The sequence below is a fragment of the Diabrotica undecimpunctata genome, chromosome 4 (genome assembly GCF_040954645.1).
Source record: "Diabrotica undecimpunctata isolate CICGRU chromosome 4, icDiaUnde3, whole genome shotgun sequence".
Classification (NCBI taxonomy): Eukaryota; Metazoa; Arthropoda; class Insecta; order Coleoptera; family Chrysomelidae; genus Diabrotica; species Diabrotica undecimpunctata.
Window position 1 is genome coordinate 70462639 of NC_092806.1, and position 25882 is coordinate 70488520.

At 31.9% G+C, this 25882-nt stretch overlaps 1 protein-coding gene across 5 annotated transcripts in view; it reads left to right on the forward strand.

Annotated features, from left to right (window-relative positions):
- Nucleotides 1–25882, forward strand: part of Ypel (Yippee-like) — a 316125-nt gene that overhangs the window by 160382 nt on the left and 129861 nt on the right. The window contains exon 1 of one of the 5 annotated variants that reach the window (XM_072529699.1): nucleotides 2884–3143. The exons of 3 other annotated variants lie outside the window; for them this stretch is intronic. The gene's annotated coding sequence lies outside the window, so the exon portion shown is untranslated. Of the gene's footprint in view, nucleotides 1–2883; nucleotides 3144–25882 lie in introns of those variants that run through there. One more of the 5 variants, XM_072529702.1, reaches the window with a different exon arrangement.

Here is a 25882-nt window from a genome sequence, read left to right on the forward strand (position 1 = left end):
TATGTGCTACAGTTTGGTCTATGAGCACAGTGCGATCCCAGTATAGCTTGTAGTTGTCATTCTCAAGCATACTTTCAGGAACGTATTGATAATATGGGAGATGGTTTGTTTGTAGAAGTCCCAGTTTAAAAGTTATCTCTTGATGGAGGATCTTCCCTACTGAGTCATGCCGTTCCTTATATTCAGTTACAGCAAATGCCTGGCAGCCTCCGGTAAGATGTTGGATGGTTTCTTGGGCTTGACATCCATATCGGCATTTGTCGTGGTAGACCTGAGGGTCTTTGAGGTTATATTTCAGGTAATTTTTGGTTGGTATAACCTGATCCTGAATGGCAAGTAATGAACCTTATTATATTATATTAATTAAATTATTATTTCAAGAACAAATTTTATGATTTACTCAATAGGTTAAAATGTCAGTTGGTAGTTCAGATTTCTTTCCTAGGTGGCGGTAGGAGTTAAACTAAAACTAAAATTAAACTAACATAAAGCTTTAAATTACATAAGTATTTTGCTTATTAAATCTTATCTTAAAATTATAATAACCAATATTGTTAATTATATTAATATGTAATTAATATGATTAGCATTAATAATTAAACATATCGTTTCAAGAACAAAATCTGATTGAAATGTCAAATGTTGGTAGTTCAGATTTGTTTCCAAGGTGGCGTAGTTACCTACTGGGGCTAAATGGCTAAGCCAGCATCTACCTGAAGACTGCAACATTCAGTTACATCCGAACATTTAGCTTACACCAAACATTCAGCTACATCCAACAACCACACTGAAACTGCATTCAACTGCAACTTCAGCAACACCCAGAAGTGACCAGTTTTACTTTTTGTTTCTTGTACAACTTTAGGCAAGATTTGCTTTTAAATTTCTGTATATATAATAAATATGATTAGTTAATATAATCTTTTATTTTTCCCTCGATTTCTTTTTGTTCAGTTTTGCATTTAAGATAAGACGTATCTCTACACCTGAGAAACAGAGCTAGTGAAAGCATAAAACAAGTAACAATGTTATAGGTAGGAACTGCACTCTTATACATTAGTTGTTAAGTATATTGTCACTTTTTAGAGAAAATAACATTTTTTCATAAAATTAAAAATAACATAGTTGTCCATATACGTCCCAATTATGTCTGCACCATATGGAAAACATTTTATTTTTACTTTTATGAAAAAAAGTTCAGCTATATAAAAATTTCTGAATTATCTAAAACCTAGAATACAATCATCAGATATACAATTTTTCAGTCATATACGCGGTTTGTCAAAAAATATAAATTTTATGTAAGAATTAACAATATCCACAATTCAATTTTTTTTTTACATTTTAATAAATCAGAGATTCAAGTTTCAATTAATTTTAGTGATATTTATTTTTAGTCGATGAATGTTATTACATTGTAAATCTTTATCTTGTTCAGATTACTATCCAGCAAGATTACAATATACATAATGTGCTCGTAAAAATTTTGAGAGCTATAAATTCACGTACGTATAAAATATGTTTAAATGTGATTGATATGAACAACATGCACTTCATCGCCAATTGAAAACACACAATAACGAAAAAATGTAATGGAAAACCTATTACATGTTGTGGGTAAGAAGAGATATTACTGATATTTTACACACGCTATTTAGACTGTGAATAATTTGTGATGAAGAAAATAAAATTATTTATTAATTTGGGCTATGTAGATGATCTAGTTCTAGTGGTTAGAGGTAAACATGACTGAATTATTAGTGAAACCATGCAATATGCCATAAACCTAACAACTTCTTGATGAAAGAAAGACTCTCGGTAAATCCTAGTAAAGCGACACTTGTTTCATTGGAGAAAATTAACAATTCTATGGTAGGAGGTTCTACCATGAATGTTATAACACTATAATTCTTAGAAGTGGTTAACCATCTTCCAAATTATCCATGAGAGGAAACTTTAATAAAACGCGAACCTCGCAAATACCACCTAAAACAACAATAAGGGCTCTGAAATTGCGATATGTTTTTGGCATAACATGAGTCTGAAACCTAAAATGATCTATTAATGAATTTCAGACGTAATTACTTATGCTGCGCTAGTTTGCACAGCAAAGTACTATGAAAAGGTTGCAAAATCGAGAAAGTACTTCTAACAGAACAGACGCTCAATATCTAAAACCGAGCGACTAGACAAATCTCTGGAGATTCTAAAGCATGGGACAACGTAGTCCATAAAATGCTCACATACGAGAACATTGCGAGTGCAAAACAAGATTTCGAACTCCAAAACTAAATGTTATCATAAACGATTGTGCGTTAACACGTAACAAAATTTGCAGGCTAACATGCAACAAAGCCTTTGAAGTCTACAATTCGTGAGTCCGTAAAATTTTGGAACTGTTAGGAGTCCCTTGAATAACAGACGAAGCACAACAAAGTAATTTCGTTAAGATCTACAGCTACAGGGCATACAGGAATTGCCGGTAATGCTTATTGGTGATAGTGTTGCTAAAATCGGAGCTAGTATGCCGAATTTTCAAAGATATTGAAAAGAAACTTCATAAAACTGAACTAAAAGTAGTCACATGCGTTCTCATGGGACACTGGTCTCTCTCTGTCTCTCTCTCTCTCTCTCTCTCTCTCTCTCTCTCTCTCTCTCTCTCAATTGTTTATTTATTGAATGTATAATTCTATTGCTTTCAATAAAGTCTATTCTAAACAGATATTCTTAAGAGAACAACCCTGTAGACCCAGTTGCAATCACCACGAACACGCTTGTTCTAATTTCTTAATCCAGGAAATATTAGCAGATTATTAAATATAAAACAGAATAAATAAATAATCCGCCGTCCTTGGTGCGCCGACTTAAAATTAGTCAGTTTAGACTTGCGCGTCCGCGTCGTAGTTCAGTCAGATCTTGCAAAGGCGAGTGAACCAGAAACAGCTGATAACAATAACAAAAATATTAGTCGAGTGTTGTCAGTCGGTTGTTATTGTGCGCCAGTGTAACCTTTTCATTTTATAGGTAATATAAACGAATAAACCGTATACTAAGTGTTGTAGTTTGTAGTTTTGTTTAACTCGCAGTGATTTCTCATACAACTTTAAATTGTAACGGAAAGGTGCGACACGAATATAAATCAGGTAAATTTTGTTTTTTATCCATTGGTCTTTATTTTAAATTCTCGCGAATATACCTACGTAATTCTACGCAGCCAGGATTTTGCACTTACTCTTTAACATAAAAAATAACCACGGACTATTGAGTGAAATCTATTATTAATATAATATGTATATTATATTAATAAATTCTAAACAATGCATATTCGATTTAAAATTCTGCAACATGATGGGCATGCCATATTTTCTAATTGCTGTGAACAAAAAGCTATTTAGTATAAATGCATGTATAAATGGTAAAAAAATTATGTAAATATATGTAGGTACTTTCACATATCATTCGATAGGATTAAAATGCCACTGGAAATTAATATACCTATCTAAAAAAGCCAATGTACTCACATATTATAATAATACATACACTTTGGAGTAAATGACCGTTTTGGAGTGTAATTTTCTTCGTCACGACGAATTTGCTTGAAATTTGGACTTAGGTTTCTTTTACCCTCTACTTCACTTATGGACTCGAGCTCAGGGTTGCTTTTACCTGGGGGTGAAAAATATAGGTTCAAAATAAGTATGGAAATGGATAAATCGGGCAGACACGAATTGGGGACCAAAATGAAATTTTAAGTAAGGGTTTACTTTTATACCTAAAAAAATCGCACGAATTGAGGACCAAGACTTCAAAAATCCCAATAATCGTAGATATTTATTGCCTAGAAACAATAATTTAAACCTAAAAGCGTTACACATATTTACATTTAATATTTATAAAAATAAAAGAGGTACACACATATTTACATTTAATATTTATACTTTATGAAAACATGATGCAAATTTTACAAAATCTATTCGTCTGAACAAACCGTTATTATATTCCCACATTTTAGAAGTTTAATCTTCGCCTAACAATTTTTTTCTTACATTTAACAGGCTCCTTAACGCTTTGAATACGAATGTATTGTAGTATCTGTTTGATAATTGTTCAAAACGTTTACAAATAAATACAACGAAGGGTGGATCGAATAGAAATTTGAATTAAATCGAGATTGAAAGGACTCGCATGCATTAGTAGAATTTTCTTTAGTTACAGCTGCTTCAGCCCAAATTTTTTATTGGCAATAAAGAATTTTCACCAACATAATTGTCTATTAAAGAGTCCCTAAAATCTACCGCAGCTTTATGCAGCCAACTCCAAAGCAAAACATTCTCCAACCTCCTCTGATTTTAAAAAAGATAGTCCAAAAAGACACCTCGGCCACTTTCCACTTTCACTTTTTCCATCTTGATATTCTTTAGCCAAGCCTAAACTCCGTATTTTCCTGTACCAATCTTGGCCAAGATGAAACCTGCATCCAACGATCTTTGTGGTGGGCCATTGTGCAGAAATTGCTTTATGAATAGCTAATTTATAATCAGCTACAATATGTAGGTAATGTCTTTTCTTGTCAAAGAATTCATAGCATCACTGTTTTCCCTTATTACAGAATGGATAATTTTTGTTGGCCGCTCTGTGATAATATCTTCTGTGGCTTTCCGTTTGCTTGCCGTACTCAAAATTTGTCTATTTAATTTCTTTATATCATTTTCATGATTGTGCACTGTTTCTTTTCGGGAAATTGTATTATCTACACCTAGCGTAAACAATTTTGCGTTACATTTATTTACCCTACATGTCCAAAACTTTTCACCACTTTTAAGAACTTTTTTTCACGATACTTATAATCATCCAACACAAGTAACGAGTTTCCCTTTTCACTTAAGATCAATTTAATTTCACTCATTTTGACTACCTTTCAAGACAGCCCAAAATAAACTAAATCTAAAATAATATTTTATTATTAAATATTTCCTTACTCATTAAAATCTCGTTCGGTCCGTAATTCAGTACACTTATTTTGGCTGTTCAGGTAGCGGTCCTCAATTCGAGAACACCGGATAAATCAACTAATTCTAAGCAACTTTTGTTCTCTAGAGATTTTTCACTTAGTTAATACTTTTTGAGTTATTTGCGAGTTACTTTTTGAGTTATTTGCAAGTAAAAATGTTCATTTTTCTTATGTATGTTCTTAATTGTAAAATTCCAAGTCGAATATTTTAAAGTATAACAACTTTTAGGGGAGATATCGTTTAAACTTTTTTAAAATGTTTAAAAAACTTTATTTTTGTTTTTTAAAAAAGTTTCTAGAATCAAAACTAAGCGAGTTACGCTCAAAATAAAGTCGGTCCTGTTTTTTGGTAAAAAAATAGTGAAAATCACCCATTAATTATAGGCGAGCGGTTTACCGCTATAAGCAGAGTAGAAGCCGACTAATTTGTTTTCATTTCTATTGCATCAAACCATTTTAATTTAATTTTATATATATTTATGAAGTTCAAATGTATTTTTTTTTATTTTTCCAAGTGGGCTGGAAATTGTTATTAACAAATAACTTATAACAAAAAAACAGTTTCCCGAATTACTTCGAGTAAAATTTTTTTAGACGTATATCTAATAAATCTATAAAATCTTTGTTTAAATTTAAAAACTATGTTTTTAGCAAGATTGAAACCACTTATCCTAGTCAAAATAGTCTTACTTGTACGTGAAGGTTAAAAGATTATAAAGCTTTTTGTAGAATTGTAGAATTTGTTGAGTAGTTTCTTAGGAAAAAAATTCCAAAAATCACTAATTGGGGTATTTTTTCAACAAAAAATTGCAAATAACTCGAAAAGGAAGCATTTTTCAAAAAATGACCAAGAGAGAAAAAGTATTTACTTCGATAATATACGCCTATAAAAATTTTACTCAAAACGATTTGGGAAATTGTTTTTTTGTTTTCCAACCCACTTGAAAAAATTAAAAAACATTTGAACTTAAAAAAAATATATAGAATCGAATAAAAAAACGTTTGGTACGATAGAAATGCAAAAAAAATATATTCCGGTATATTCCGTTTCTAATGGGGGTCGTTTTCACCCCTGAAAAATAAAAGCAACTGACTTTTGATGAAAGTTCTGCGAAATTTAAGTCAATTATTTCTAATTGAACTAAATCATACCAAATTGACTTTGTGCCTCCCTCTATCATCTGCCATCGACATTACTTATGAGTTCATTCCTTCTTTTTTTTATTTTTAATACGTGGTCATGTATCTTTTCGAATTGTCAATGTTTTGATGGTTTGACTATCCATTATGGACCAAGGAAATAAGATTTTTTTCGTGACACTGAACCGGCCAGGCAAACGACAGTTGTCTTGAGTAGTATGAATAGATCTATCGTATCTACCTATCTGTAGTAGAAGCTATATGTTTCGTGTAGTCGATTTTTTGGACTTAATTATAGTGTATTTTTATGTATGAGAGAGTAATAAAACAATAAATTATGTATGCAAATCCCTAAACTGTTGATACGGGTGACTCAATGAAAAACAGATATTTGTCAACAAGTTTACAGAAGTATATAGGAAAACAATTTTAAATTGAGTATGACCACCAAGTATAAAGGTTGGAGCAGAATAGAATACAATAGTTGTGAGGGTTACTAATCCCTAAATAAGGTTGCCAGTGTCGGAGTGATGGAGGTTAACAGGTACTAATGAATTTGCAAGAAATGTAAGATGTTTATTTTATTGGTTATATATAATCAATAAAAGTTTAATAAGTACCTACCTATTTGCAAAATAAAGTTTAACTCTTTAGATAAAATAAAACGTTTTATTTTATCTATTTGCAAAATAAAGTTTAATTCTTTAGATAAAATAAAACGTTTTATTTTATCTGAAATGAGTGCATTCCACGAAGTAAGGGTTTCAACAATCAAACATTTAATTCTTTAATTCCAGGAATCTACGACAGTAATTGACTAGATAATTACCTTCTAAACTTATTCCACAGAAAATGTGATAGTGGGTTTTTCCATTTTGTATATAGGAAGGTCCAAGTGGCGTATTCAAAATTCTTAACAGTTCACTAACAGTAGGTACTTCAGTTGCAAGGTGCAGTTTAATGTGTATACTAGTGTTATGGAAAATTTGGAAGTGCCGTGTAAACGCCGAAAAATTGGTCCTCTAACAGTTAATGAAAAAACATTAATATTTAATTGTTTTAAATCATTTACAGACAAACGTTTATGTGAAAGTGTTGATGAGACCGTTGAGTTAGTTAGCAGTACACTTGGTGTTGGGAAATCTACGATTTACAGAGTTATTAAAGAAGAGAAATGTGGTAGTTTTCAAATGCCACGTAGTGCTCCAGGGAAACCAAAATTTCAAATAGAATATCATTTTAAAGAAGGACTTCGACGGAAAGTGCATGAATTCTTCTTTAGACAAGAATTTCCAACATTGGATAAAGTTCTTGTCTCAGTTCGAGATGATAAGGATTACCCAAAAATGAGTCGAAGTACGTTATGGAAACTTTTAAAAGAAATAGGCTTCCGCTGGAAAAAGAATCCCAGAAAGTCTATTTTATTAGAAAGAAGCGATATTGTCATATGGAGAAGACATTTTCTAAGAACCATAAAGGAAATGAGAAACCAAAAAAGAAAAATATTTTATCTTGATGAAACATGGATCAACGAGGGTCATACACCAAATAAATTTTGGCAGGATGAAACTGTTACAAGTCAAAGGCACGCTTTTGTAAATAACTTATCTACTGGTTTTAACCCACCATCAGGAAAGGGACGCAGGCTGATAATAGTACACATTGGCAGTTCAGACGGTTTTGTTGAAGGTGGTTTATTAACTTTTGAATCAACTCGTACCGGTGACTACCATGAAGACATGAACGCTGATGTCTTTCAAGAATGGTTCGAACAAATGATAGATCTTCTTCCTAAGAACTGTGTAATAGTAATGGATAATGCAAGTTATCACTTCAGACTTATAGAAGGACTGCCCACAACCAAGTGGTTAAAAAAAGACTTGCAGAATTGGCTGAGTTCAAAAAATATTACGTACCATCCCGGATCTATAAGAAAGGAACTTTATTCGTTGTGTGCCCTTCATAAAGAAAAATTTAAAAAATACGAAATTGATGAAATTGCCAAAAATCGTGGAATGACAGTACTTAGATCCCCACCATATCATTGTGAATTAAACCCGATTGAACTGGTATGGGCACAGATAAAGAGTGATGTTAAACAGTTGTTTTTGGAGGCCGTAAATAATGTAAAACCTGAAAACTGGGAAAAGGCAGTAAATCACACTATTAAAGAAGAGGAAAAAATGTGGAAGCTGGACAATATTACTGATAAAATGATCGAGCCAGTTATTATAAATCTTGGTTCTGAAAGTTCATCTTCTGAATCTGATTTGGATTTGTAACAAGTAGCTGTAAGTTTTATATTAATATTTTTATTCATCTATTTAACATACCTTAGACGGTTTTAAAAACTCTTTTTCTCTTTTGTAATTTTTAAAAATTAAAAAAAATGTGAATTTTTTAAAACCCTTTTAATTGTAGGCCAGTCAGTTCTAATATAGTGTGTGATAAAAGAGGTCACTTTTGTTTACATACACATAACACTTTATAACACTGAAATAATTCATTTATTTTTTACAATTATTCAAAGTAATTTTTCAATTAATCTTGAGCACGCCCATGGAGTGGTCGAAGCTACCAGTTAAAATTATGCTAATTACTCTCTCGTTCATAAAAATAAACTATAGTTATTAACAAATTAATGTTAAAAAACCGTAAATTTTCGCTGTTTTCCTCTATCAGCAAAAAGTCAAGCATTTGAAACAAATTTAAGAGTAATAAACGTATATCATAAAAAACCCTCAAAATGGCGTTTTTGAAATGTTTTTATCCCTATTTGTTGCTTAGAAAGTTGCAAAGTAAGTGGAAAATTTCGGTTTTTTTAAATGTTAATTACTTTTTTAAAAATAAACAGAACCTTCGTATTACACAAAATGTTAACTCTTGTGGTGGTTAAAGTATAATCAAAATTTCAAGGCGATCGGTCAAATAGTTTAAAAGTTATGTCAGAAAATGATGTTATAGTAATTCTATACATGGCTTATGAAATAAGATTTATTCTATCGATATTATTAAAAAAATTGAAGAAAAACAATTTTAAATATTGCAAAATGATTATTTCGATGTCGATTATTTCTTTTTAAACAATTAGCATAACTTTTTAACTGGTGCCTACACGAAAATTGTTTTTTCATATTTGGAAAGCTTGCAGTTTTTACAAATTCTAAAAAAGAAAAAGTTATCTAGGGACAATTTGCAACGAAGTTAGTCTCTTTTTTAAGTGTTTAGTTGTAGCAGGTTTGTTTATAACAATTGAGATATCTAATTAGCGTCATTTGAAAGAACATACATAAAATTTTAAAGCGAAGAGACTATTTTTCAGCGGGATCGTCCACAGAGCTTCAAATCTGGTTCTCAAAACGGCCGGCTTTCGAAACACGCGGGAGCGATTCTTTTTTTAATTTGTATGTAATTTTTGCTTACATTACAAATATGCATTTTTCAAATAAATAAATTGTTTAATAAACCATCTAATTTGTTTAAATCTTTTTTCAAATTTTTATTTTTTTTTAGTAATATTTGTGGTAATTTTTATTATAAAACATAAATATTAATGATTTTTACTATTTATTTATTTATTTAAGAATATATCTCAAATTATTTTCGACCGTCCTCTGTTAAAGATTGTTTTATAGTATCGGCAATCGATCTATAGGAAATAAAGCTTACGGCATTTGTTTGATTTTAATTTATTTAGGAGTTATGTATTGTATTTAAAAATATAGCCTTGAATTCTGTACAATTTTTTTCCCTTAATTAATAAAGTAATTTAACATTTATTTATTACAACAATTCAGGATTCGTATTCCAATTGTTTTGTTAACTAATTGAGATACTAAAATCTAATAGAAATGTTCTTTTTACTTTATAAGTAATATAAATAAATCTATTTTTATAAGGCAATTTTCTAGGTAAAACTATGTACTGTCTAGTACATAGTACATGTACTAGTACTTATTTTAAAAATTTTACAACCATTTCTCTTCACCTAAAAAATCAACCGCAGTAATCGTGTATGTACCAGATGCTATACGGCGATATATTTAATTATCTGTTGAATAATAAATGCTAATCTTTTATTTACATAACAATGTAAAAACTTATATAAACCATTTGTTCTACAATAATACCACGTGGAACACTAAACTAAAACTAAAATACGCAGTTTTGCCGACTGTTCCAAAAAGTATAAATTGCAGTCTATTGTCAATAAATATACCTACACGTAGACACTTTCCAAATTGTAGTCAAAATTTTCTTGTGATGCCGAACAACATGTAGGTACATTTATATCTAAGTTGTGAATCATTCAGTGTTTACGTTTACAAATAAATTACAGCGTTTGCACGCTTTTTACACAATTTTATTTTAAACATTTAAAAGCATGATTACACGATACGTTTTTCATTCAGTCAAAAGCAAATAACCGCAGTTTTAATACAGTGAACATTGTGATTAAACGTGTTTGATGAATGCACGCATTATTGCACTTTTATATTTATATCAGAGACACTATTGTATTCATCATTAATAAATCGAAAAGTAGAACGTACCAAAATATTTGACCATTTTGACAAAAAGCTGAGAATGATGTCATTTTATAATAATAAAATTGGCACATGCACTTCCTTCGACTTTACATTTTACGTTTACTTCGACAAAAAGGGTGTCATTTCTAACTGTGTGAATTGCATTATGTGATAATATACGCTCTTGTAAGTCTAATGTGTACGTCCATAGCGTATTCGATAAAAGTATTTGTCTGTGTCCCTTTTTTGAAGTGCAAGCGGTTTGTGGTGCTACGTATAGTCTATGCAGCACTATTTATTCGGAAATATCTAATATAAAAAACCTGCAGCACACTGCACCATGTGAACGAGACATAGCTATATTACTTCTCGATTATTTGCTGCAAACTTGAGAATATATTATTTTTGTTTTGTTTTACTGGAAATCGAACACACATTACAGGCTCATCTATAAGCAAATTAAGTAACATTAAAGAATTCTTTTTGGAAGCTGATTAAAAGATGCGTATTAAAATGATATTGAAAACACCCATAATTATCGATCGTCGCTTATAGATCTACCAAACTATATAGACAAAGCTCGGGTTCGTTCGAAAAAATAGTCCCATGAGATTCTTTTCATAGTCACTTTCATGAGATACTCCCCAATACCCCAGTGGTACATACAAGACTTTATTTTTCACTTCACATAATATAAAAACTAAAATTGACACGTTTTTACTTTTTGTTTTACTGCACCTACAGAATATATATGCATATATTGTATATGCCACTGGTGTTACCAGATGATTAATGCTCATCGAGCAACATCCTCGCCTGACTGGCTTATGTTGCTCTCTGGGCGTAATCATCTTAATAACACCCTTGGTGCATAAATATCTATTATTCCATTGTTTTTTTAATTGATATGAAGCGTGTATGACAGGGCGGGCGCTCATTTGTACAATAATAATTTAATAGCAAAAATTTGTGTCCTAGATCTTGTTCCTGTCTCTTAATATGCCGCAGCCCGAGCGCCCTTCCTGTCGTAAACGCTTCATTAACGATTAAAAAACGAGATTTTAAAATTAAAAAGGCCCAAAATACTTATCGGGAAATAATAGAACAAGGTTTGAACTTGAATTTAGGTTCTTGGCGAATTCAAAAATAATGTTTTTACTTGTGTTTTTGATCCTTGAAAACCGAATTTTGCTTTTTCTCATTTTTAAATTATTTTTAACTCGAAAACGATCAAGTTTACAAAAAAAACTACAAGAGAGTTATTTTGTTGTTACAATTTTGTAACGTTATAAACGTCACATCTTTATTAAATTCCTTAACCTTCAGTTTCTTTTTTTTTACTATTTTTTCTTCAAAAAATATTTGGCGCCCTCTCTCTTTCTGTCCGGTAGACAAAATATTCTGTTCTATTTTGACAGAAGAGTTAATTCCATCATAGACATAATTATGTTCTATGGCATCTGTGCTATACTTCATTGTAGTCACTCCCCACTATTTCAGTCAGCAGCATAGTCAGAAGCATAGACGATAAGCTCCCATAGTTGATTGAGGTATTATTTTATAATAGTATTACAATTCTCTTTGGTAGTCTTATCGTTACACACTGGCACCAACGCCTGTTTACAGGTTGAAGGATGCCATATCGTTACAATTTGTTTAAAAAAAGTGTTTAAAAAAATTTTGAACAACTTTTCGCCTGGTTAACATATTGAGCCTTATTTTGTGGCATCTCATGAAATTGATTATGCAAAAAAATGTTATCTTCTTTTTCCGAACGAACCCGAGCTTTTCGCCTTGTCTAATAAGTATGCAGGTTTTTACGAAACTATTTACTTTTCAGAGAGCTAACTCACAGTTTCGACAAATTACCTTCGCTGCATACTAATGTCAACCTTTTTTATAGACGTACTCATCATTTCCTATCACACCTTTGTTGTATTCTCGTATTCTTTCCAGGAGCTACAGTAATATGTTTTTATAGTCTGAACGATCTTATATGATCGTGAACAGTATTTTTGTAAAATCCAATACAAATAGTATATTTTGAAACGTTTTAAGGATTGAATCGTGAAATGTGATTTCTAGAATTAGTTTTTAAATGGAGTTTATGAGGTCCATTTCAAAAGTATCCGAGGTTTATTTATTACTTTGCACCAAAAGATTCCAGCGCCCACTGTGACATGCAAGCCTAATCCGTATCTCTTTACGAAATTACTATATACCAGAGTGACTAGTTGAAACTAAGGGTGAGATGCGAGCAACGAATTTGAATTTAGTTTTGCTCTAAACTAGAAAAAGTTGCAAAACTATACAAACGATGCAAACTCTTTTGCAGAAAAATGTGTCAGCAAAACGCAGATAAAAGTATGGTTTAATATGTTTAAAAATGGCCGCGTGTCTATTGATACTTACGCGCGTTACAATTGAACTTCCAGCATATCAACATTCTAAACCATTGAAGAAGATAGCTGTTTCACGAACTAGAAAATAATCTGAAAAAAAGGAAATGAATTCCGAAAAATTTGGTTTCAAGAATTCTAGTCGGGAATTTGGTAATGATTTGTTTGTAACAAATTTATTCCATAGAAGTTGAGAAGTCATTCTAGACAACTGGAAAATGGTGGGAAAAGAAGAAAACGTGCTTAAAATATCATTATCGATGACTTCGGTTATGATACCGAAACAAAACTACAATCTGCACAATGGAAGCTTCCATCCAATTTTCAAAGTTAATGGTTTTTTTACTATGAATATGTTGTACACTTAAGTTCTAAAACGCTTGTGTGGAGCACACAAGAAGAAAACGAGCTCATTTTTTAATGTGCGGCAAGAAATGAGATATCACGATAATGCGTTAACAATTAACCTAGTGCAACAGTTTTTTTAAACTCTGCTAGTCTACCTACAATTCCGACATGGTACTATGTGAATATTTCGTTTTTCTAAAGCAGAAAATGTCTTTTGAAGGACAACGTTTCGACGGCATACAGATGATAGGCTAAAAACTGGCCAAACATTTGGAACACACCTCGTATCTCTACTAGTATATATGATTAGCAGCCACCCATCTTGGCTTAGTTCTAATGACATTGTCTTGTTTTATTGGCTACAATTCTTCGCTTTACTCTTCTTCCTAGGATATTCTAGAGTTTTTAATCAGGTTCAATCCAACACTCAGTATTTCCACTTGGTTTAAAAATTATATTGTACAATTTGTGTGTGCGAGGATTGTCTTGAACGAAGATGTTTGTAGTTGAAAAAAATTATTTTGTATCACCTTTTCTTTCCTTTTTGTTCTTCCAAAATTTTTAATTGAAACGAGTCAATGATTTCTAGGAAGTTAATATAATTGAATTCATTTCGTATTATGCAAATTTGAAGATAAAATGTAACGTTTCTCCAAACAGTGATGAATTTTACTGTTGTGTTTTCCAAGATTATTTATCTATTACGGTTTTAATACCGTTTAGTAAATATTATCTAAAGAGAAACGACGCATTTTTAAACATGGCAATAAATATTTTGGATTGCGCATTTAAAGAATTAATCTTTGTATAAACAAAAATAACGTGTGATATTTGAAAAATAGATTAATCCTATTTTTTATGTCCATAGTTGTTTTTGGAATTCATTTAATAAAAAAGGTCGTTAACAGATATTTACAAAGCCATAGTATACCAATACTAAAATGATACTGAGATCGTAGATCATGTCTTGGTAAATTTTTGTTTTTTTTTGTTCCTAAGCTACCATCCCTGATCATCATCATAATCATAAATATGATGAACTTGTGGTTTTTGTTCCAACAACTAAAACCGACAGTATTTAGATTAGTAAATGTCGAAAATATGTTTGACAAACATGGAGATACTAAAATATAAATATAGAGTGCTAGCCAAAAGTCCCCTCCCCCTTCGTATCGTTTGAACGGTTTATACGTTCAATAGTGAAATTTGAAGGGAGGAAATGGACGAAGGTTTCTCAACTACCTATACGAACGTCGGTAGGTCATCTCACACCCCAGAGCAGGTGACATAATAGTGATAGATGACGTTACAGAACCAATGTGACCGATAATTTTAAATGTGACCTTATCGCAAGTGATATTTCGTTTGAAAGGTATTAAAGATACCTATTCAATCATATTCATCTTGTTTGGGTTAAAGCTGATTTTGATGTATAAATTAAATAAATACTAAAATTATAGTTTCGCATTTAATTAATAAAGATTCTAACGTCTGCCTTTGGTTATTTGCCAAAAAAGGTGAGATTTTTTAATTCTCTAGTTGTTTTTACTTTGCTGCATTTTTACAAAAGTGTTAATATCTTGAATATTTAGTTTAATTATTATTGTTTAACGAGACGTTTAAGTATAGGCAGAATGGTACGTATTGTAGCCGACAAACTAGCAGCTGTTTTTAATAATTGATGAATGTCGAAACAATTTCCATGCAGCGGAACGTCCTTTTAATGAGAGGTGCGTGGATTGCCCTATATCGAGGGAGCTTCTTCGTAAGTTTGAAGAAACTGGTAGTGTTCAAGATGCCAAACGATTTGGTCGACTAACAATTATTAGTGATGACAAAAAATTGACATAATTGCAGAAATGGTAGTAAACCCTACTTCTTCTACGGCCCATGTTGCATCTATCTGTGTAATCGGTCAAATGACAGTACACCAAATGCTGACTAAAAACAAATTGCATCCATACAATTAAAAATTGTGCAGCAACTTTCAGGTGCTGACCAGGACCGAAGAGTAGAATTCTGTGAAAATGTGTCCAATCAAATTAACCAACAGCCAGTTTACATAAAAACAATTTGTTTTAATGAGGAAAGTACTTTTCCCCAATTGAAATGGAAACAAATCCTTACGTCTTCTACTATCCTTACGGCCCTATATCGAGGAAGCTTCTTCGAAAGTTTGAAGAAACCGGTAGTGTTCAAGATGCCAAACGATTTGGTCGACTAACAATTATTAGTGATGACAAAAAATTGACATAATTGCAGAAATGGAAGTAAACCTTACTTCTTCTACGGCCCATGTTGCATCTATCTGTATAATCAGTCAAATGACAGTACACCAAATGCTGACTAAAAACAAATTGCATCCATACAATTAAAAATTTTGCAGCAACTTTCAGGTGCTGACCAGGACCGAAGACTAGAATTCTGTGAAAATGTGTCCAATCAAATTAACCAACAGCCAGTTTACATAAAAACAATTTGTTTTATTGAGGAAAGTACTTTTCCCCAATTGAAATGGAAACAAATCCTTACGTCTTCCGTGAAAATATATTTAATAGAATGGCCAGCTATGTCACCGGAGTTCACACCATTAGATTTTTTCTGTGGAGATACTTGAAATCTAAAGTTTACGCTATAGTACCCGATAATATGGACATTCTGAAACAACGAATTGTTGAAGAATGTTGGTGAATTTCTCCCGACACATTTGAAGGAGTACAACATAGGATGTATTACTGTCAGGAAGTAGATGTGGAGCACATTTTGAACACTTAAGATCTGGTTCTTAAATCGTTAATAATTAAATGCGAAACTACAATTTTACAAGAATTTCGGTTATCCGAAATTCTTGTTATCCGATAATATAGTTTTTTACAGTATTCTTGGTCAAAAATATTGGTATTAAAAAATACTATAAGGTGATTTCGTAATGTTTTCTAATAAGTAAATACAGAATAAAGTAATAAAATTAGGAAAATAAACAAGTTTAACATGCTTGTTTAAAGAAATCTTCTATTTTCTTTTGCGTTTTCGTTTGACAACGATGTTTTGCACCTATATCTCTCTGAAACATAAATCAATCTGAAAAGGACAAAACTTTATACAATGACAACAAAAATTAAGAACCTAGTCGTGTCCCTAACTAATTAGGCCTACTGTATAAAATTCTTGCCTCTAAGGCATTGAAAATCTCGTTGGCGGTTTCGTGCTGCCTGTTGTCTATTGGGTCGTCATCTTCTTCGTCTGATATGCTCAGGTTGTTTGGATGAGTTGTCCTGATCGATGAATTCACTTTCTTAGTCATCGGCTGCTAACTACAAGGTTTAATTTCTTCTGTCGTTTCTTTACCATTTTCTTCTTCAGGATCGTCAAACAAAATCCCATCAAAAAGTTTGTTCCAGCATTTTTTCAAAGTTGAAGATTTGATCTTGGCCCACGACTTAGCACGCCAATTAACAACATGTTTCATTGTTAAGATTTGAAACTTTTGGATTTATTCGTCTCCTGTAATAACAGATGTCTTAAGAATGCTCCTCTATAATGTCTCTTGAATGTCTGTATTACTCCCTGGTCTAAAGGCTGAATTAAGCTCGTGACATTTGGTGGCAAAAATCTGACAATTGTCACCATTTTCTAGATTTTGAGGGTGAGTTGGTGCATTGTCAACAAGCAACAATGCTTTGATGAGAAGGTTTTTTTTAAGGATTTTACACTTGACACGAATTAATTTTCGAACCATTCTGAAAATAAAGTGGTCAACATCAACCTTTTTTGGCTTCTATAAAAAACTGGAAGTGCTTTTTCAGAAATATCTTTTAGAGCTCTTGGTTTTTTTGATTCCCCGATACACATAGGCATCAATCTGTGAGTGAAATGAATGTAGTTGTTTATGTTTTGCGATAAAAATTTACTTTTTATTGTCGAAATTATTGAAACTGTCAGCTGTTTCGGTTAAACGATGTTTCGGTTAAAAAGGTTTCGGTTAAGGGAGGTTTTACTGTAGTATAATTGAATAGGTATTTTCAACACCTTCCAAACGAGATATCACTTGCCTTTAGGTCACATTTAAAATTATCGGTCACAGTGGCTCTGTCTCCAAATTTCACTATTTACTTTTCCTCGTATTAATCCGATAAAGTTAAAGATATTCAAATGCTGCTGAATCGTATCCATAAAGTAAACAAGGAAATAAGTATAAAAATAAACGGAACAAGTGTTAGTTGGTATTCGACCCACGTTCAACTTCAAAACTAGAATTTTACATATTTGTGCACTATTGTAGTAGTTCAACTAGATCGAGCCGAAATAAAACGAAGATTTGCAATGACTAAAGGTACATTTTTAAAATGAGGGGTTGTTTTAAAATAACGTGGACAACTCGATATGGACAAATGGTGAAGACGATCCAAAATAGTACAGTCAACAAGTATAGATTGTTAAATGTAGGAAAACATTTAATTTGGGTTATTTATTGTGACGGGTAACTCTATTAGACACCAGACTTAATAAAATGCCAAAATTAAAAAAACGTTTAGTCTAAATAAACATATATTAAAATACATAACAAAAATAAAATGTACAGTATGTACAATCGTTACGAATCCTTGTAAATAAAATCGACGGAGCTGCGGTCCGCCGTCGATGAAAAATAAATGTTAGCGGCACTTGGATGGACGAGGTAAAGGACTATCTTTGGTCAATAGCCAAAAACCGTGGGAATGACTGGCCAATACTCAGCCTAGGCGAGACGTGGGACGAAGTCGGTCGATCAATAGTTGTTCGCTGGTATGGGAAGGACGGTTCTGATCAGTACTCTGAGACCCTTGGTAGGAACTCTTACCAGAGCAATACTCTGTCGTGGTTCACGTTGTTTTATATTTTTTCCGGCGTTGCATCTCCAGCGCGCATTGATGGTAGTAGTAGGTTGTTGGTGGAAATGCGGGCACAAAGAGAGAGGCTAGTCCCAGTCGGCTGCAAGCGGTGACGGTGCAGTGCAATCGTTACCGTATTGAGAAGGTATCAATATCGAATATTGCTACTGATCCTAAAAGGGGAAATATAAGATCGGAGACATGTAAGTAGAAAACACATTTCTAGGGTGGAAAACACTCAAGATGAGAACGAAATAGGAAACACGGGGCAATTTTTCCTATGTCAAATGGCCGTGAAAACTTCGCTATGATGAAAGATATGTCTGATATGGCATATAAAGAAGTCACGAAGAGCACGCTTGAGAGTATGCGAGTAACAGTGAGTTTTATTTTCAAAAATTCATGAAACATTAAACTTTGAAACATACAATGGAAACTAAATTGTCGTCATTGACAAACCACGATAGAATGCATAAACAGTCTGCTAAAATAATACCCGATGTTGAAATAAAATGAAATTTGGTAGACGTCAAAATAGTGTTAAACATAATACTCGTTGCATTTCTCGGTCTGATATTCATGAGCACATTCAGCGATCTGTGGTTATTATGTTTAAACAAATGAGATGCGGCAGTCATTTCATTAAAATTAGGTTATTTCATATTATAGGTTTTAACAAAGATATTATCATACATAAATTCTACTAATTACCGTTATTAGATTGTGTACTTGAGTATTTGTATACATAACCTTTAATGAATGTGTGCATTATATACACAATTCTCTGTTGGTTTCCATTAACTTTTTTCGTAGCTTATCTAAAAACGAGCTTTTAAAGCAGCATAAAAGTTAAAATCCCGACAGGGGCGTGCTTCTCATACTAAAAATGTGTTTGAACTATTTATTTTTTTTTACTAGAATTATTATATGCACATCTGTATAAATCTACTTGTAGGGTTGTCACCCTATAGACCAATCAAGTTAAAATGTGTAGTGTGAGATGGTTCAAAAATACTCTCATCTAGGGATTCTATCAATTTTTTAGTGGAACTATTTTTAAATAAACCATCAAAACGTCAAACTCATTTTGCTCATGACTTAAAAACTTATCTATTTAGAAATTTGACGTGGACAACTTTTTCAGAAAAAAAAAGATACACAAAATGAGATATGCTTAATTAAAATCGGTTTATAAATAAAAAAGTTATTGCAAAGTGAACAACAAAATGGCTGTTTTTGAAAATTGTTATTAACTTTTTTATTATTTACTAATTTTTTTTTTAAATGTATTGAGAGTTTTATCGTGTGTGTATTGTGTGCAAAAGATGAGCCAGATAATTTGTTTATTAGATTTTTGAAAAATTAGCACATTTCTAAAGCTAGTGCAGATAATTTGACCGAACGGATCTCAATAATCCAGGTCTTAGTTTCTTCGTTAAGAAGTATACTAATAACCTTTGGAAAAACGTTTAAAAAAAATTAGATTTATGTACCTACACAAAATGATTTAATAATAAATACTACTTTTTAAGCTTATAAAATCCGCAGAATTTAGCTTAAATTAAATGGCTTAAACAATCTAAGCTATCATTAACCAATCTTTTATAAGAAATGTCAAAAGTTTGTAACAAAACTTATAGCTAACAAAATTATTGAAAATTGTTTAAACAGAAGCGTTGTAAACAAAGGGTACTTTGCGTTTCGACTAGAGTAAAATGAGTGAGAGTAGCGTACTGTAGGGCCAGCCGCGCTCTTCAAAAATCCAGCACAGTTATAAGATAAAGCGCTCGAAAAAAAAATGGCATATCTCGGGATCTACTGCATTAAATTTGTTTTTTCTTTTTTTAAACTGGGGTGCAACGTTAAACTAATAACATTTATTGTATTTTCATTACATTATTATCCAAAATAGCAGCTAGTGACTACGGGATGTACAAATCTTTTGTTAGGTCACAATATATATGAATGTATAGCGGTCGCGGAACTCGGTGCATCGCGAAATTTACAATTAAAAAAAGTGGGATGCTATTAAGTTATTGTAAATCTCTTTGGGATCTTGGAAAACGGAGTTTTAGTTTTAATTTGATGGTTGCTAAACTGAAAAATATTAATTTTTCACTAAGTTATTGGGCCTTGAAAATGGTTATTTTCGCGTTTTTTTAAGACCTTAAATTGTTTATAACTCAGAATGAGTCAATTAACCTAAAAAACTTTTGGCAAAAACATGAAATGAGAACATTTTTTTCTAGTCAGTGCGCCCATACTACCCGGACTATAATAAATATGCGAAGAGGATTCAATTAATAACTTAAACTTTAAGTTATAATTTCTTAAAATATATTATAGATACGATTTTTTGTTCTAAAAATAATTATTTTAATACTCAAAAACTGATTGGTGCAATTTAATTAGAGTATATGAAAAACTTGTTTAGAAATAACAATTTAATACTGTTTATAAATAATATTTATTTAATATAATTATATTTTAAATAAATAAATAAAAAACAATAAAAATCGACTTCAGAAAAGGTTTGTACATCCCGTAGTAACTGCTTTGTTTTGAATATTTTTGCAATGAAAACACGATAAATATTATTAGTTGAATGTTGTACACCAGTTTAAAAAAATTAAGAGTAAATTAATAGGTATTAATATATACATATATATATATATATATATATATATATATATATATATATATATATATATATATATATATATATATAGTATAGGATATATAATAGGGTAGAACCCGAGATATGTCATTTTTCCGTGCACTCTATTTTGAAACTGTGTTGGATTTTTTTGGAGAGTGCGGCCTTCATTCGGCTACCCCCACTTCTTTTACTCTAGTCGGAACGCAAAGTACTCTATGTTTACACTTCTGACCTATTTAAACAATTTTCAATAATTTAGTTTGCTATAAGTTTTGTTACAAACTTTGACTTTTCTCATAAAAGATAATTTCAGCACTTAATGTTGTAAATTTACATACCAGTGACTTAAAAAAAGGACTATCTTGACCCCTAAGGGTTGTACGGTCATACAGTTTTTTTTTCTAAAAGTTCTATTTCCAAAAGTGCTATTGTTATTAAATCATTTTGTGTACATAAATGTTATTGTTTTAAACAATTTTTAATAGGTTATTATTATATGTCTTAATGAAGAGAATAAACCCTGGATTATTAAGATATATTCAGTCAAATTGTCTGGAACAGCTTGAAAATTAGCTCTTTTTTTTTTCAAAAAATCTTATAAACAAATTAAATTTCGCAAAAACTATTCAACCGATCTGACCCATCTTTTGCACACAATTGAAACACGATAAGACCCTCAAGTTCAGATACATTTAAACAAATTTTAATACACAATACAAAAGTTATTAACAATATTCAAAAACAGCTATTTTGGCATTCATTATGCAATAACCTATTTCTTTATTAACCGATTTTAATTTAGCATATCTCATTTTGTGTATCTTTTTTTTCTGAAAAAGTTGTCTCTTGACGTCAAATCTCTAAATAGACAAATTTTTAAGTTATGAGCAAAATAATGTGTTTGGCGTTTTGATTGTTTGTTTACAAATAGTTCCACTAAAAAATTTATGAATCCCTAGCTGAGAGTTTTTTGTACTATCTCATACTACACATTTTAATTGTCAAACCCGTCTATACAGTTGTGTCGATTAAAAAAATATAACTTAATTGACCTACTACGGTATGTGTAGGAAGTTGATTGTGATAATATTTCCTAACTGCATGACTAATGAATTCGAAGTCATTATAGGAGTAGTAGCTCAAGTTTAATTTTTTCGTGTTTTCTTTCTCAAATATGTTGTAGACTCTTTCAACTGTTAACCCTGAGTTATTTGAAGGCATACCAGATTAAAATTTTGACACATATTATCTGCTACTTCCTTGCTATATACTTTAAGTTATCCGAGCTAATGTGATTTATTATTCTCAACTATGACAGTCAGACATTATATAGCAGTCGTACAAAATGGTTGGTCCTTTCAACCTAACTGGCATATATATGGTGTGTTCCTTCATACTTATGCTTACTAATTTTATGCTTAATTGAACCCTAAAAGATATTAAAATCTCCAAATGCATTCCAAAGAAACATTTTTTTAGCAAAAAAATTGAAAAAAATCCAAGGGTTGATAAATCTTCACTACCCCTGAGCATGGTGTTCTATTTTAAGTTTAGCTACATTTTTTACCAGTACAAGCAATTCTGTCTTGTTGGTCAATAGCTTGGGTGGAGGAGCTAACAAGAGTAAGGGCACTCTTTTGTCCTGGGGTTAACAAATTGGCCCGAAGACGGATGGACCAAGGACCTAGTCAACGGCATAAGGATGTGAAAGGCAAAGAGAAACCACCATATTAAAGCTACTTATGTCTTGTCAATTATCATGGCTATCACTAATGACATTAAAACATTTACTGATCATGGATATCGAAGACCAAGATCCTGAGGAAGAGGCACATCTCAACTAAACCGCAGGGACTCCCAGGTCGTCATTAGGTGAAACACACGTAGTATGCCAAAGAGGATGAAAACGGCGAAGATCGGTACCTGGAATGTTAATTAGCTCCATTTATGGAGCAGGGAAGATACCTAACATATATACATACAGAGGCTGATACATGAGAGGCGAAGTTAATATAATGGGCAAAATGAGAAGCAGTAGGCCCAAATCTGATAAAATCAAAATTGATAGGGGCAAAGTATACTACTCCGGAAATAGATACTCTAGACACGCATCACTACAACAGCGTGGCGATAGTGGCTGATAGTAATTTGTCAGTCTGTTGCGGATATTGTTCCTATCTCAGGTACTAATGAAAGCAATTTAAATAGCGCAAATAACTCTTAATATTATCCAAATACACTGCTCAACAAGTGAATATTAGAAAAATATTTATGTTACGTGTGTAAAAGTTTGAAATAAATAAAATTCAAATATGTTAAACATTTCAATAAAATAAATAAATAATATAAAATCATTTAAAAATTAAAGAAAAGTTCATGAAAAACTTATTTAATTGCCACGATTATAAAATTTTGAGGTTTTTCGAATTGTTTGTTATTCATTAGCCAATTGGTTTAAAGTTTGAGATGACTATTATAGGAGTCGGTTTGAACGTCTGGACATTTCTACAAAAACGTGTTCAATCCAACTAATGTACGAAGAACACTTCATTCCTGTAATTCCTTGATAATATGTCCATTCGTTCACAATTCTCTCGAGGTGAAGGCAGGCATTATTGTCAATAAAAACCAATCTGTAATCTATAGTACGAGCAAATGACACTATTATTTTCTTTATGACCTCGTCACGATATTCTGCAACCATTATAGTTTCATTACTTAAAATTACTAAGTCAGTGCGGCCATTATAACATGCCTCAGTGTGCTCTCAGACACAAATGGATCTGTCTCCAACGAAAGTGATTGACCCATTAAAGGTTCATTATATCGTTGTCCTCTTTGTCTCCCGACCAATATTCTAGCCTCAGACTTACATAAACGACATCTTAATTCGTCAGAAAAGAGGCAATGTCTCCAGTCTTGAAGGACCCATTGACTATGTTCCATAGCCCAACGATATCTGTGTGCACGTTGCTTCGCCGGCAATCGTGGGTGTGTCGCGCGTCTTCTTGTTCTCAAATGACATGCATGCAACCGTCTTCTGATACTTTGACTAGGGGTTACCCTTCCAGTAGTTTACCTGAAGAAGCTATCAATCCTTGCCACTGTGTATGTCCTGTTTCTGCTTGCCGGGAGAACTACGAAACGATCTTAAGCATAAGAGCATATGGCTCTTTCCCGTCCTCTCTCATAAGTATATGCTGCAGATCCTGTCTCTAAATAGCGATTTCATGCCCAAATTACAACACTCTGAGATACATTCAGTCGCATAGCGATTTTCACTGAATACAAACATTCCTATTTAAAATGCACTAGCTATTCAAGCACACAGTAGCTAATCGTCTTAAAAACATACTATTTAACTAAATTATATTTAACTTAACTAAGTTTCATTGGAACAACAGCAATAAAGTCGCTAAAACTTATACTATACTATATTTTAAACCAGATTTTATTTACTGAAAAGTAAATAAAGCAAGAAAGAAAACGTAGTAGCACTTACAAAGCATTGGGTATCAATTTTTGTTCAGGGCCGTATTTATTACAATTAAATCAGAATATTTTTTATGACAAAATTGCGAAGAATAAAAATATCCTCTTCAAATGTTGAGTAGTGTATATGCCTCCACCAGAGACAAAGATGAAAACCAAATAGAAACATATATAACTACATCAAAAAGCGCTAATTATTAGTAACAGCAGAGACATAACGATACTACTGGAGGATTTTAACTGGGAACGCACTGGGAAGTAGGAACGAGAGAGAAGACAAACTGGCGGAATTCTGTCAGGAATTGGACATGGTAGTGACAAATACCTTTTCAAACATATATATGGACGTTACCTGCAGAGGCAGAGATCATGCAAACACTCCTGACCACGGCGCAGTAGACGAAATTTGGTTTACAATAGAACCTTTCTGCCTTTACGTGAATTTTGACCCCGCCTTCGCGCAGCTGCATGGTCAGGAGTGTTTGCACTATCCTAGTATAATTCCATCAAATCTGCAGAAACATATCTGGGAGTCCAGAAAGATTAAAAAGTCCGTTTACAAAAAAAAATCCAACAAAATGATTCTGTCTCCAACATAGGCCATAACATAAATTCTGACTCTGACTTTCAGCAAATTATGCGTGTCCACGCCTACTTCGCTCTCCCCTCTTTTACGTGGCCCTTATTTTTGTCTTATGCCTTCATTTTACTATCTAGAGCTCGTCAATCTGTCATCATCCATCCTCACTACATGATCAGCCAATCGAAGTGTTTGAAGTCTAAATGTATATGTTACATACATATATGGTATCTGTGGTATCGTTGAACTCAAAAAATTATTTGATGTTTATTTTAGATTTAAAAAAGTGTCTTTATGTATCGAAAATTTTTCAGAATTTGTATATTAGTTATTTAATAATATGATTATATTCACAACCAGTAATTGTGGCTTAATCCCATAAAAACATAATATTTAATATTGATTGTAGTATTGGTTTCTGATAAGTACCGTTTTTTAAATACTGTAGTAAGTATTGCTTTGCATACGAGTATTATACGAGACTTCTCCCGCATGAGATGCATGAGACGCTGGAGAAATATTCAATATTCTTTGTATTGTACAAATATAACAGAATAATAAACAAAGTAAATTAATTCTCTAGTAAAAGTAAATGTTAAAATGATTTCATTTTTGCTTTCCATTCAATTAGATTTTTATTTTTATATAATTTACACTTTCTCCATTACGAATAATCCCCTGTAGCACGTTCATGAAATCACATAAAGCCAAAGTATTTCATGAACCTATAATTCAGTTTATTACTCCTTCGTTCGTTATGCCCAATTGCTTTTTACCTCTTTTGAAATACTGGGGGGTATATTATAAAAAATATAGACAACCTTCACTATAAAAATTTATTTTTATGATGAAG